Source organism: Otolemur garnettii, unplaced genomic scaffold, assembly GCF_000181295.1.
Source record: "Otolemur garnettii isolate 467f Iridium unplaced genomic scaffold, OtoGar3 scaffold00021, whole genome shotgun sequence".
NCBI classification, from domain to species: domain Eukaryota; kingdom Metazoa; phylum Chordata; class Mammalia; order Primates; family Galagidae; genus Otolemur; species Otolemur garnettii.
The window spans coordinates 12,012,579-12,024,169 of NW_003852416.1; positions in this window are offsets into that span (position 1 = coordinate 12,012,579).

Below are 11,591 nucleotides of genomic sequence, written 5' to 3' on the forward strand. Positions count from 1 at the left end.
TACAGATATATGTCTAGGCCAGAGACACCATCTTAGAACTTCATAAAAAAACGCACTTAATGGGGTGGTGCCTGTGGCTCAAAGGAGTAGGGCGCCAGCCCCATATGCTGGAGGTGGTGGGTTCAAACCCAGTCCCGGCCAAAAACTGCAACAAAACAAAACAAAACAAAAAAACAAAATGCACTTAAACACAGATCTGTACAGCTAACAGATGTGTTCACAACGTAGAGACAGGCATACACACACGGACACACACAGACAGAGTTTCGAGGAGAGACACACAGGTATATACACACAGGAGCATGAGTGTGCACACGTGTACTCACATGTAGAGAGAGACAAAGCCCAGATACACAGAGAGATCCACAGAAGTTGGCACAGAGAGACCTGGATTCCCAGGGACACAGAGCAGCACACAGAGGTGCCATCAGACACATGCAATAGAAACCCACGTTCAGAAACGGCTTAGTCCCTTTTAAGATGTTTTGTGTACAAGACCCTGAAGAAGTCTTTTGTTTCCATAGAACTGATTTTGCTTACGACTAATGCCAGGGGGACATGAGGAACAGAGGAGGAAAGTTGTATAGGCTCAGAGGACAGCACATCTTACTGAGAAATTTTCCTTCATATGCCCTTGAAATTTCAGGGAAGGAACAACAAAACCCAAAACAATACCATTGTCATATTACATGGGGTGGGAACAGCTCTGGAGGACCTGCAAAGAGCAGGTATTAATGACACCTTACCGTTCCCCAACTTCTCTCCCATCTGTGATCTCACGCCCATGGTATGCAGTGAGCTTTACATTTATAATGTCATTTGATCTTCAGAACAATCTAGTAGGCTGAGTTCTACTTTTTGTCCTCATTTTGTAGGTGTGGAAAGTCAGAAACAGAGATAAGCTGAATAACTTTTGCTGGGCCACTCAGCTAGTAGGTTCATACTCATGCCTGGTCTGAAGGTCTGTCCCCTTTACTACCCATGGCACTGCTGCTTCTCCCAGTGAGAGGTGATTAATCTGTTCTTTTCCTACAGATCAGGAGACAGAGGGTCAGAGAGGTATAAATAAATTCAGGAATAAATTCAAGTTTGAAAATGGGTATCTGGTTCCTGGTCCAAGCTTGCTTTCCACATGGAACTTTGAATCATTGGCTGTATGTGAACTGGTCTGTATGGGGTTGGTGACTGTGAAGTTAAGGACCCAAACTATAAGTAAACAACTGTGGCCATGCTAGGACTGTCCTGATCAGAACTTTATTCTCCCCAAAGACAAAGGAATTGGGGGTCTTTCCTGCTTCTTTCTCCTCCTCTTTGCCTCTATGAAAAGTGAGCAGCTGCTTGTTTTGAACAATACAGACCTTTGGTCCTTAAAATGCCTTGGATTTGAAGGTGTCCTGGTAGAGTTTCCAGGATGTGTCCTGGCTTCTCTTCCCTAGGCAGGGATGACCTACCTTTGGGAGAATGTGTTTTCCATGGATGTGGTTCTCCCTGGAGTGGCGAATGGCCACAGTGTGTTGTAAGGCCTCATTTTGGAATCAGTTTAGTCCTCTTCTCAGCACGTGATTGCAGGGAGGATTGTGGCTTGCCAATCAACATTTTAACCAAGGGTTTATGGAGCATTTATCATGGGTGTACCTGTGGGGGTAACAGATGAGCATTCCTATACACAAGGGGTTTATGATTTAATTGAATAAACATATCATTAACTTAATGGATTAACCCAAAGGTTAGAGATTGGCTATGGAATGACTGACCAAGGGATACTCTCCCCTCCCCCCAAACGTGATGTTTTAAAAACACTTTAAAATGGGTTGGCAATATTTTAACATCAGAATATTTCACATAAAAATTTGGGAATTCTAGGTTTTTTTTTTGAAAACATATGGTAGATCTGGCAACTCTGGGCCTACACATGACATAGAGATAATCGGCTAGGGCTGATTTCCACTGATGCCGAGATGAGATGTGTTACCATTTCCTACACTTCCCATGGCCTTGATTCTGGCCTTCTTTACTCAGCTAAATCCCCTTTCTATATGCAGATCTTTAATTTACTACCATGCATAGGCATAAATTAATATAAAGTTCCAGGATATATGTCTGGGGATCCTGAGATGGAGTGTCACTGAGGCTCGAAGCAGTCAGGGAAGACTCCCTAAAGGAGTTGGTAACTATGTTGAACTATTAAAAAGTCACACTTAGGTAAGGGAATGTGGTGTTGGCATGTACTTGTGTGCAGGGCACATAAAAAGAGAAGCAAAAGGTTAGTACAAAGTTAAATACATTCTGAGTAGATTAAAGAGCTTTTAAAACCTTTGGAAGACTATTATATCCAAACTGGGAAGAATTTTTAATGACATGAAAAGCCCAAACTGTAAAGGAAAATATCCAGAAGTTTGACTTCACTCAATTAAAAATAAAAACCTTTTGTTTATCTAAAAATATAGGAAATGACATCAAAAGGCAAGCTGAAGACAGGGAGACCATTTTCCATGCATAAAATATACAAGTAATATCCAGAATTCATTAAATAAAAGCTGCTACAAATCAATAAGGAAAGGATAAACAATTCAAAATAAAAATGTGTAAAATATCTAAATGTTCTGTTGACAGAAAAGGAAACATAATGGCTAATAAATAATGCAAAGACATTCAGCCTCAAAAATGTTATCTGGGAACGCAAAGTAAAACCATCACGACCTGTCATTTTCTGTGTATAGTGGCAAGCTGGCAAGGATATGAAAAATTATGACTTTCACATGATGCTTATAGGAGAGGAACATGGTACAAATCTGAGGAGAATATACTTTGGGTGAAGTTACTATTTCAGCCCCAAATCTGTTCTATACTCTGCTTTGGATTGGAACTCTGCAAAACTATTAAGTCCAGGGGCAATTGGGATGTTTGGGTTAAGGGGGAGGAAACTCATTTTCTATGTTTACTTCTTACTGCTGTGACTATACTACCACGAACATCCCTCACCCATCCCTTACCATCACTTTCAGAATGAGCTTTACTGGGTCTTGTCATAGGAAACAGCCCATTGTCACTGTCCCCAAACGTCGTCCCATTGCCAAGCTCCTGAACATGAATGCTAGAGCATCACTCTCTTCTCAGAGGTCTCATCTTAGCTCTTTCAGTCCCTCCTTCAAAGTTCTGTTAACTCTACCCTACCACTCACATCTAGGAGATGTATGAATTTCAACTATGCAGAGGAGAGACTTCTCCTTGATTACCTAGTTCATGTAGTGGAGATCCCAAAAGGGCTGTAAATTAGTTGAACGTATAAAGCAGCCTAAAATAAAGACTGCTCTGAATTCAACCCCAAAGAGCTTAAAGATAAACCTCCAAAATGGGTTGATTTTTTTTTCTGCCTCATAGAAAAGAAAAATTCCCCACTCCAGCAAAAAACAAAAAATGCTGCACTCAATGACAAAAAGTTGACAAAACCATTATTTAATCATAAATAACCACATAGGGCAAGAAGCAGGGAAGTGCTATTCATAACTGGAAGAAAAATGAATCAATAGAAATAGACCCAGAAATTATGGTGATGGAAAGTCAATATAGATTTTAAATAATTTTTATTGAGATGTTCAATGACTTAAGATAAAAACATGAACCATATGAAGAAATAAAGATATATAAAAGGTAACAGAAATTCTACAGACATGAAATACAGTATCTCTAATAAAAATATCACTAGATGGGTTTAAGAATAGATTCTACAAGGTAGAGAAAAGGCCACTAAAACTGAAAGGATATAAATAGAAACTAAACTAAAGCAAGGATTCAAAAAAGACAAAAAGCATCGATTCAGTGACTTATCTGAGATCATGGATTCTAGCTTATGTGTATTTCAAGTTGCAGAGGCAGATAGAATTAAAAAAGCAAAATAAAAAATATTAAAGAAATAAAGATGATTGTCCTTCCCTAGTTCTGACAATTTTCTGACATCAACTTGATATCCATCTGAGTGTTCGATTCAGTTCTGACCAGAGTCAGTACAGATCCCCCAGGGTAAAGGGCTCTGTCCCACAAGACTGCTACTACATTAAATACCAGGGAGAAGTCTCAGGACCACAAACATTTGTGATTGGCTTGACCACATATTTAGAGGTTCTCACAATCTCTTCTTTAGGTTCAATAATTCAGTAGAATGACTCCAGAACTCAGGACAGCACTATAACTATGATTAAACATGTATTATAAAGAATATAAATAGCCAGATAAACAAGTACATAGGGCCAAGTCTGGAAAAATCTCAAGTGTAGGAAGACCCATCCCTGGGAGTCAGGTCTGTTGTCCTCCAGATACTGCAATATGTTCTCCAACTAGAATCTCCCAAGACTCATTGTCTTTAGAGTTTTATTGAGGTTTCATTACATAGGCATGATTGATTAAATCATTGATCATTGGTGACTGAACTCAATCTCTAGTCCTCATTCTTTCCCTGGCTGGGACCAGACCCTATCCTTTAGCTATGTAGATATTTTGATCCCTGATATTAATAACCTGATTAGCATAACAAAGATGTTTCTATCACTCATGAAATTATAATTTCTAGGAACCAGGGAAAAAGATGAAATATTTATTTTAAAAAATTATACTGCCCTACTCCAAATTTGATGAAAATTATAAACTTGAATATCAAACACATTGAAGAACCCCAATCATAATGAGTATAAAGAAAACCGTACCAAGGCAGAAGAGTTTGAGAAAGCTAAAAAGCAACGATTAAAAAAAAGCTCAGAAGCATCCAAAAGACACATTACTTGTAGATAAATAATGAATCACTATTGACTTCATAGCTGAAACTAAGGAAGAAAGAAGACAATGGCAAGACATGACAGGTTTAAAGTGGTAAATGAAATAAAACAAGTATCTAGAATTCTACATCCTATGAAACATTATAAATAAAGAGAACTATTCATTAGATAAAAACTGAGAACATTTATTGCTAATATAACTGCTGTAACGAGATGCTAGAGAAGGTTACTGAAGGTGAAGGCAGACGCTAACAAACAGATCCACAGAGGATGAAGTTTGCTGGAAAATGCAAATGTAAAGGACTTTTTATAATTATAAATTTCTCTGAAAGATAAATCATAAAAGAAAAAATATATTGTGGGTTTGTGTGTGTCAAAGTAAAGTGTATGTGTGACAACAGTGTTACAAAGGACTGAAGGGAATGGAAACATTTTAAGGTTCTTATGTTATACACTGAGAAGCATAATATTATTTGAAGGTCAACAGTGATTAAAGATGTATAGTTTAACCACAAAGCGATCAGTAACAAAATAAAACAACACTGTATAGCTAAGGAGCCCAAAGTGGAGCTAGAATGAAATACAAAAATATTATATCATTCTACAATTTTAAAAAAAGGAATAGAGGGACAAAGAATAAAGCATATGCATAGACAATGAAAAAGAAAACAGTGAAAATGCAGAGATTATAAAACTAGACATTAACAAAAAATCCAATTATATTTCGTTTATAAGAAACATTCTACATAAAAACATACAGATAGGCTTCAGGAAATAAGAAATTAAAAAAAGCTTGAGGAAATAAAGGAACTTTTTGTCTAAGGAATAAGAGCCCCTTTAAGTTACCAGGCCCAGAGTGGCATTGGAATGTGCCAGGAGTCCCATTTCACTCCTCCCCTGAGCTAAGTAATTACTCTCTTGAAGCTGTTTGCTATGTGGGCTGGAGACAGACCGATGACAACTAGTCATAAAATTAATCTACCAATGTCATATGTTGGACCCTATAAATCATACCCTATAGTTTAACAATATTAGGCGATCACAAATCAATGTTATTCTAGAAAACAATGAGAATTTCTGTCAAACAACTTTGTATCAGTTCACTCCTGTTCCCTTTTGACTTTAAGAAGGGCCCCCCTGAGCACTTCCCAAGGCAACTTGGAAGTGTTCCTCAGGCAACTGTCCTCACTTTGATCCAAGGGAACTTTTTAGAAGTATATTGTGTGCATCATCTTCTTCCTTTAGGTCAAAATATTTCATATAAAGAACAATTGCATGAAAGCGAGACTGGCTATGTAAATCTGAAAAAATAGTCTTCAGAGCAAGGAATATTTCCAGGAATAAAGAGAAAAATTTTGTTATGGTAAAGGGGTTTATTTTTCAACAAGACATAATCCTAAATGTCTATGCACAATAACAGAGTTTCCAAATAACAGAGTTTACAAAGCAAAACCTAACATTATTGAAAAGTGAAATGGGTAAACCCATAATTATGATTGGAGATTTCAAAACATTAATATTTGGTTCAATAATTGCCACAGAGAAACAGTAATAATATAAAAGACTTGAACAACACTGTTAGCCAACTTGAGCTAATTGACTCTTAAAAAGCACAGTACTCAATTAGAGTGGAAAAACAATCTTTTAAAATACTCATGTAACACTTAAGATGGACCACATGCTGGGGTGCAAACACTTTTTGGTAAATTATGAAGACTGAAGTCATCCAGAGCATGCTCTGTGACCACAGAAGTAAATTAGAAACCAATAACAAAGATATCTTCAATAACTCCTGAAACTTGTAACCAACTATAACGTACTTCCAAGCAATGGATCTAGGAGATCACCAGGGAAACAATTTTAACTGAATAAAAATGAAAACAAAATATTGAAGTTTATAGAATACATCTAAAGCAGTGATGGGGGCAGTGGCAGCTAGTTTTAAACACTTATGTTCAAAAAGAAGAAATGTCCACAAGTGCTTACCTAACCTTGAACCTTAAGTAGCTGAGGGATGAAGGTCAGATTAAACCTGATATAGTACAAGAGAGGAATTAATAAATGTAAGAACTGAAATCAATGAAATCTTAAAAAAGAGAAAGTATGGAAACTATAAAAAAATCAAACCCCCTTTTAAAAAAACCCCTCCGTGACACAGGAGCTAATTTGAAGAGCTTTCCACTGGCCAAATCTGAGATATTTGAGCATCAAAATAATTATAGTTATAAATTGTTGACCAATGGAAAAAAATAGGAAATCAGAATCCTGCACTAAAAACAAACAAACCCTTTCTTACTGTAGGATACTGAGAATTGACCAATAAAGGGAGGTAAGGTTAGAGTGCGGAAATCATCATTTTGAAACCAACTCAATAAATACTGTGCCGGGTTGAGAATCACCCAAGGATGCTGAATGTAGGGGGAAGTTTTGATGATGAGCAAGATACTGGCATGGTCCCAGAGCCTGTTTATTAGTTACAAAGGAAAAGGAAAACAGGCATGAAACAGCAGAGAAATCTGGCACTCACTTGACAGGGTAATGGCAAGTTTGACATCAGCAATGAGGGACCTGAGGGTATCATATGGTAAGGTGGACACAACATCACAGAGTCAATGTTCTTTACTAAGACTAAGTGACTTTCATCTAATCATGAGAAAATATTAACCATAAAATGAGAAGTGTATTTATTTCTTAAACACAGATGTCATAAAAAAGATTGTGAGAATTTTGCTCATTAAAGACAACTGTTATGGACTAAGTGCTTGTGTCCCCCAAATTCACTGAAACCCTAACCCCCAGTGGGATGGATTAGGAGGTGGGGTCTTTGGGGCTTAATCAGGATTAGATGAGGTCAGGAGGGTGGAGCCCTCCTGAATGGGATTAGTGTCCCGGGAGAGCTTCCTCTCTTCACCAGGCGTGGACACAGCAGAAGACTGTGGACTAGGAACCAGAAAGCAGGCCTCCACCGGACACAGAATCTACCTTGCTCTTGGACTCCCCGGCCTCCAGAACTGTGAGAAATGAACGTTTGTTGCTAAGACACCCACTTTACATTTTGTGGTAGCAGCCCAAGGTGCCTAAGACAAAATTGGTACTGGCTGTGAGGTGCTGCTTTAACAAATGTAAAATGTGAAAGTGGCTTTGAAACTGCGTAATGGGTAGAAGTCGTTCAGAAAGAAATTGTAATCTATAGATGTTTGCTTTGAAGAGTAAGATGGAGATTTGTGTGATTATACTTTCCTTCACTTTTGGTTGATTTAAATGCTTTCCCTCCTCCACCCCATTCCCATGTTATTTATTTTTAACGAAAAAAAAAAAAAAAGACATCTTACTCATTCAGGAAACCTTTTCTCCTTCTGCATGCCCTAGTGCACATTTCCTGGTTCAAACTCTTTCTTGAGCGCTCTTGACAAGAGTTCCAGTTGCCAGAGGTTTTCTGGTCTTACGGTGAGAGTATGGACAACAGGACAAGAAGGTGAATTGCTGGTTCTTCCTTGTTCCCTCAGAAAGGATGAAGCTGGGTCTCTAAACTGCAGAAATGCTTGACAATAGTGGGCTTTTATATGTTCCACAAGATGGTTTCAGTTTGGGGATTCCAACCACGGATCCCCGCTCACCTGCAAACAGCTGCAGTTCATTGATAGCACTGTCAGGTGCTTATTTCAGCTCTTCTTCATTCTGTTGCAAAAGCTTCTGCGTAGCTACCTCCTAAAATTGTTTATTCTGAAAAGAAATGCTGGAAGCAGGGGCCAAAAGAGCTAAAGCTACAAGCTCATTTGTTGTGGTTTCCCTGCTCTTGAGTAAACTTCCCTGATGCTTTTACCTTGTCATGGTCTAAAGCATATCAGTGCATTACATTCATGAAAAATTGCATATCAGTGTGTTGAGTAAGTAACGTGGGAAGAAGTGTGTTTATCTTACTTTACCAAAAGCTGATGGGCATGCATTTTCTAAAATGAATAATTTATTCAGAGAAGGGTGCTTATGATCACACAGTGTGTATAGCACCTGTCCCAGGTACCTTCGCGGTGCTTCCTGGAGAAGTGATAACTTTTAATACATCTATCCCCTTTGCCTTGTTCAATTAGCAGCTTCTTGAATTATTGATCTCACAGTTTAATTTGCAGTGTTGACAGCAGGGTCAGCTTCATGGGCCTACCACATGGGAAGCCATTTAGAAGGGCCCTGTGCTTGGTTTAAAACTCTGCATTTGGACCTTGAAATTCTTAATGCTTTTTGAATAAGTAACCCTGAATTTTCATTTTTCATTGGCCCTCACAAATCATGGAATCAGCCCTGGGTGTCAGTGAGCTGCACTGGAGGAGGCCTGTCATTGTCAAGTAATGAGATGAGCACTGGTTAGCTGTGTAACTTGCAGGAAGTTTGGGTTTTGTTTTTTTCTTTCTATGTGAAATAAATAAAATAACGACCTCCTCTTTTTCTCCCAAATTTTTATGATTTGTAAAATGAAATTATGTGGATGAAGATACAATGTAGGATACAATTGATAATTTGTGTATGTTAGTATTATTCATTCACTTTTTTTCTTTATAGACCCGAAGTCAAGTTATGAGTTTGGAACAAGTTGATTAACATTAAAGTGTTTGTGGCTGAGAAACATCTGTGGCAGGCAAAATGGTCTCATCCAAGCTGCCCTGCTAGAAATTTTCACCTACTGAGATTCGTTAATATGTGTACTTTTTAGTATTGGGACCATATAGTGGCCATCGTTTTAGTTCAGTTCTCCACTTGACATCTTAAAAAACATTCAAGACCAGACCTCAATTAAACAGGAATCTGAAGAACTTAGCATTCTGCTTTTCTTCCCTTCCCTTCCTGCCCTTCCTATCCTTCCTGGCCTTCCTCCCAATCTATATTCAACGTACCAATAACAGAAGATGAACATATGTCACGATGAGCACCTCTCGTATTGCGAAAGTCAAACATGACTTTGAGTATTACAAATTTAATACTTTTTTTCTTTCTTAAAATAGGTGCACTTTTTTCTGGCACCCTCTTTACACACGTATATTATGATAATTTGTTCTATCACCATGGAAAACTAAAGCAGTGTTGTAAAAGGCAACGCAGCCAGGCAGGAGCTAGTCCAGGTCTTACTACCAGAATCACAGGAGCTTCATCCTTGTCCCTGCTGCTATTTACATATCTTGTTGACACAGAAGTTCACAAAGGTGTCTTAGCTGACACCGTTAGACGGCCACAAGGGCTCACAGTTGTCTCTTTCAAGCATCAGAGAGTTCCTTCTCATTTTATTGCACATTATACAGTTCAGACCTTTGTTTTTCTGAGATTTTCTCTGCAGCAGCAATAGGAAGTCACCTCCAAGAGAGAAAACAGGCTGGGTTCATATTCCAAATCATCACTAGCTCTATGGCTCCCAGGTAGTTTGCACCACTCATGTCTTAGGTGTACTTTGAGTTTGGGGAGCCAGGGAGTTGTAGGAAAGGATAGAGTTGCAATAGCTCAAAGCAGAAGTGGTCCAGTGCTCACACAAAGCAGCCTGAGTTCCTGGGCAGTCCAAACTAGAGGGCAAGTAAAACAAAGGCTCTACTTTCTTGGAAGACTATAAATAAATCAAGCCCAGACTTCCATCATCTGAGCTTCATGATGAACTCGATTTGGAAGAAGGGTTTTTCTCAGCCAGGAACATCAGCTGTCTAGTGCGCACTCCTCCTCCAGAGTAGCAGTGATCCCAGGCAAGGCTGCTTGAGCCATGGATGTGATACGTGTTTGTTCCTGGCTGAGTAGGCCTGCTAACAGTTCCAATGGAAACACATTTCCAGCTTAGCAAAGTTGTTTCTCTTTCTTGCTTGCAAGGATGAGAAGAACCATCTTTTGTTAAATAAATAATAGAATAATTATGCTTATGATTATGATATGGACACAAATGCAGAGTTATGGAAGGGATGATCACATCACGTCTTCCTATTTTATTGAAGTTCAGTGCAGCTAATTTTCATTAATACCTCACTTGCATACAGAAGTTTATAATTTTCAAAGTGTATTTTGGACGTGTAGCTTTTATTTAATATAAATTTTATAGCAAACATTTCTATGACCTTAACACCACTGACAATTGTTTTTGCATTTCTCCAACATTTTTGTTCAAATGAACCATAATGTGTGTATTACTATAGTTATAATAAAGTCATTGCATTTTTTCTTATGTATTACTTTGTCACAGAAAAATATAGTCTATATGACATAATTTTAAACATTCACTAGTATAGACGTTTTGTGGATAAATGTAATTAAGCAAAATAAAGGACATTGCAGAGATTTACTATTATTTGATATAAAGATATTTCTTTCTTTTTAGAAATTATTTTCTTAGGATGCATGCCACACATTATATTTCCATAAAAAATATGAAATAAAACTTAAGTTTTTAGGTTTTACAATGCTTACAACTTCAAGAATATATACAAAATATTTATCATTCTCCTCCGCCTCATTTTATAGGTTGAGAAACTGAACCCAAGAAAGTTAAATGGTTTTCTCAAGGCCATGTGGTCTGTGACTGGTAGAACTTGTCTTTAAAAAAAAATACTATTTTAGGGTGGTGCCTGTGGCTCAAAGGAGTAGGGCACCGGCCCCATAAGCTGGAGATGGCAGGTTCAAGCCCAGCCCTGGCCACAAACTGCAAAAAAAAAAAAAATACTATTTTGTTGGCTCGGTGCCTGGAGGTTAGCGGCTAAAGCGCCAGCCACATACACTGGAGCTGGCGAGTTTGAATCCAGCCTGGGTCTGCTGAACAACAATGACAACTATAACCAAAAAATATCCAGACATTGTGGCGGG